This window comes from Cryptomeria japonica, chromosome 4 (assembly GCF_030272615.1).
Source record: "Cryptomeria japonica chromosome 4, Sugi_1.0, whole genome shotgun sequence".
Classification (NCBI taxonomy): Eukaryota; Viridiplantae; Streptophyta; class Pinopsida; order Cupressales; family Cupressaceae; genus Cryptomeria; species Cryptomeria japonica.
In genome coordinates, this window is record NC_081408.1 from 146798608 (window position 1) to 146803072 (window position 4465).

Genomic DNA, 4465 nt, shown 5'->3' on the forward strand with positions numbered 1-4465 from the left:
CTATGCCAAAAATCAGTTCCAGTAAAGTGCAAAATTATCAGCTACAACTTATCTACTTATTTTCTCTATTCTGCTCTACAACTATTCATCAGATCAACCAAGATCAAAATGTGCATGCAAAACTGCACTCAATCACTCCAAAATGGTCTACCACATCACATTACACCCTTAATGCATCATTGAATTCAGTCATATATATATAAATATAAATATCTAGATTAGCAAGATTAATATCTCATAGGTTGGCTTCCAAAAGTTGCATAACATACAACACGAAATGTGTAGCTTCAATATTTAAAAAAAAAATGTACCAGACCCAAAACACATTATCACACACTTCCTATAGGACTTGCATAACTCCCAAACACAATTCCAACCATTGGCATTAACTTAAACAATCCAAACACACACTACATCATCAAACATGAAGAATACTTTTCTTTACTGCTCTACCGAATACTAGATCTTCCAACAAGTGACAAAATCAATACCAAAGGGTAGATTTATATGATAATAGGCTTCTAGATTTTATTTCCTAAGTTAACTTTATAGGATCCTATTTTGGATCCACACCACCTTTTCCTATCCATTTGATTAGTTGGCACAACAATTCTCTCCCTTATTAAAACATTAAGGTTCTCATTTTGTTCTCTTGGTGCTTCTATTCCCATCAATGATCTCTACTATCATTGGGTTATACTATCCTTTAGGATTATTGATCCATAATTGTTCACTTTTCATCCCCAAACTCGAATAGTCTCTCTCTTAATTTCCTCCATATTAGGATAGTTTGCAAGAGTGTCATAGCTATTCTCTAAGTCAATCCAAAAGGAATCTTTCTAATCATTTCCAATCTCCCACATTACATGCCTAGTTATTGTGTCATTACATTCCAAGATGAAGTTCCAAACAACCAAGCCTCTTGGGGGATCCACTATTGTTAGGATCTGTGTGGCATCATCAGTGTCTAAATACTTCTCATGGTCTTATTTAATTCCTCCACTATTGCCATTGGAATTTTTAAATAAGACATTGAGTAGACTAGTATTGCCCATAGAAATACCTTAATCATTAGAAGTTTCCCAACTGAAGAAATCCGCTTACCCTTCCAAGTTCCCATTTTGTCTGAACATCTATTAATTAAAATTTCCCAAAAATCTTTTTTATTGACTCTACTAAACAATGACTTTCCCAAAAAATTCCAAGAAAACTTTCCACTTTCAAATTTAAAATTTTAGCTAATACCTTTTGGAGGCTAGGCTGAGAGTTGAGAAAGAAAAATTCTAATTTACTCTAGATGATTTTTTGTCCTAAAGCTTTACGGTATCTATCTACAAGGATTTCATATTATTTTCTGCACCCCTACTATATTCTCTAAACAATATTGTATCATCAACAAATTATTGATGTACCACAGGATCCATACCTGCTGCCACATTTATCCCATGCCATTTTTAAGAACACTTCAACTTGTTAATGAATCTCCCTAAATTTTCCACCATGCTAATAAAATGAAAGGGGAAATTGGATCACCTCGTTTGATGCCACTCTTTGTGCTAAAGAAGCCACAATTGATCTTCCCAGGGTAAATGCACTCTATTCTTTTGAAATAATTGAACTCAACATTAGCTTCATTCTCTTTGCAATGATTTTAAAAATTATCTTATGAGTTGTGTTACAAGAGGAAATCAATCTCAATTAATTCATGGATTGGACTTGTCTCTTTCTTGGAATTATTGCTAAGTAAATATGATTCAAAGCTTCTAGTATACTTTTCTTCTTTATTGATTCTCCCACCACCTTGAATGTATCGTCACCTACTACTTCCCAAAAATGTTTAAAAAATCTGGCTGGAAATCCATCTGGTCTTAGAGCCTTGTGTGGACTTATTTGAAAAAGAGCCTCTATGATTTCTTCCTTGGTAATGATTTTCTAAAGCTCTTTGTTTTTGTTCTATGGTATGATAGAAGGAATAGTACCTTGAAAATCCTCTCTATCCTCACTATTAATTTTTTCTTCTCTATTTAAGCTGAATTCAAATATGTAACTTCTTCTTTATTGATATCTTCCAACAATTTATTTTCCGTCCCATCTTATCTTTTGATGTTTGTATATCTACTTTTTTTATTGCCTATTATCAATTTATAAAAATATTTGGTATTTCTATCCCCTTCTTTAAGCCAAATTTCCCAGGATTTTTGTCTCCAATAGCACTCTTCTCATTCCAATAATTTATTTAGCATTGTTTTTAATGTCTTCTCTCTTTCATATTCCTCTATTTCCATTCCTTTCTCAATTATGATTTCCTGAAGGTTTGTAAACTCTTTTTCTACTCTCTGTTTTTCTTGAAATATATTTTTGGAGTGGTCTTTGTTCCACTCTTTCAACTTAGTTTTGATGTACTTTAGTTTTTTAGTAAGTTGATATATGTAGGATTGGTCTCGAGACGTAATCTCCTTCCACCATATCTCAACAAATTTCTTCAACCTTGACACTCTTAACCACATATTTTAAAATTTAAAGGGATTTCTTGGTCTATGATCATCGTGTTTAATAATTAATTGAATGGGGAAGTGATCTGATTAGGTGAATGAACGTATTAAGACTTCACAGTATTGCATTTGATTGTCCAAATAATCACAAATAAAAAAACTAAGTAATCTTTTTTCAATATTAGTGAATCCCTTCCTACAATTTGTCTATGTAAAAGTTCCATTCCTTGCTTGTAAATCCTTGAGGTGATTGTTGACTATGAATGTTTGGAAATCTGATTGGATCATTGTTATTCTCCTTAGACCCACCATTTTTGCCTAGTTATTTAAGATTGCATTAAAGTCTCTTACTATCATTCATTTCTCACCAATGAATCCTTCAATTTTGTCTATTAAATATAGTCATAATTCTCTTTTATGTATAGTTGTGGTTTTTCCATGTACATTAAAGAGATAAAAAAAAATCATTTCTTTGAAGCATTCTACATTTCATTACAATCCATCATTGGTTGTCCTCTACCATACTTCCTTCTACTTTTAGTGGGTTCTAAATAATTCCTAGCAACCCAAAACACCCGTCAAAATCTAAAAAATGTCCTTTCCATTGTTTCCAGTTATTTAGATGCTTATTACTTTTCTCTGTTTTTAGTTTTGTTTCTTGTAATAAATATATGTCCACTTTTGCTTGATCATTTTGTCACTTGATCAAGTGCCATTTTCTAAGGGCATTAATGCCCCTAACATTCCATGTTATGACTTTCACTACGTTTGGGGAAGGATGAGCTCCTTCCCTAAGCTTAATTTCATTTTCTCAAAGTCTCTTTATGCTAGAGATTCTATTATCATTTTTTATTCATTTGAATTTTTTCCTCTTTTCCTTTTTTCCTTGATTCTAGGTGCCTTAATTTTAGATTGAATTTGTTCCAAGATTGTTTCTTCTAGGATCATAGCTTCATAAATTCTAAACCTCCCAAATCTTCCACTACATCTTTCAATGTTGCTTCCTCTTCAATTGGTTCAATCGAATTCTTCCTGGCTACCTTCCTCCTCTCTTTCTTTAGAGTATCTTTGTTTAACACAAGGTATGTGCATTTTTTATCTACACATTTAATGCTCTTTTTTCTTCTTTCCAATTCACCTTCTTTCAAAAAAATGCTCTCTTCCAAAGAAGGAGCCCAACATGAGGAGTAAAAGACATTGCAACCAAAACCTTAGAAGGGGATTGGTTTTCAAACCATATTCATTATGAAAGACCTTGTTCAGATCCAGGGTACTTCTGTTGTTAAAATCATTTGGCATGCTTGGGAAGCTATCAAACCTTGGCTTCGATGGGTGGGTGATGGTTTTCATGACAAGATCTCCATGAATCAACACAACCTGTCATGGTCACCTCTTTTTCAGGTGCAAAGGTTACCACTAGCCAAAATCCAGAGTGTTAGTGCTCTACGTTTTCACAAACATGACATTAAAACACTTAAGAATTTATTTTCTTGAGCTTCTATGAGCCTCTGGTTTTGGGATGACCTTCAAGTCTAGTTTCGTCTGTCTCGACCAGATCGACAAACTTATCAGCTTCTCATCTTGGCCTTACCTATACATTTGTTACATAAGCTTGGCATTCAGTTTGTCAGACCTTGGTGGAAGGATTGGAAATGGTATCCTTGGACTCCTTTCACCAGCTACGAACCCAAAATGAGTTATCTATGGCTGGTTGTCCATTTGCCTATGGTCCATATCCTTAATCAATGGTGGCACATGCAGTCTTCTCAGACTTCCTGGCGATTCAGGTTTCTTGTTGTCTGGTCCGCCACCACTGAACCCAAGATTGCACACTTTTCTCGGTGTGTGCTTTTCCAAGGGTTGCCTTTGGGTTCCATCCTTAAGCACTTGGGGGTTCCTGATCCTTGGTGCCCTTTTTGTGGCCATCCATAAAATTCTATGCATATTTTTTGGTTTTGTAGAAGAACTCAATA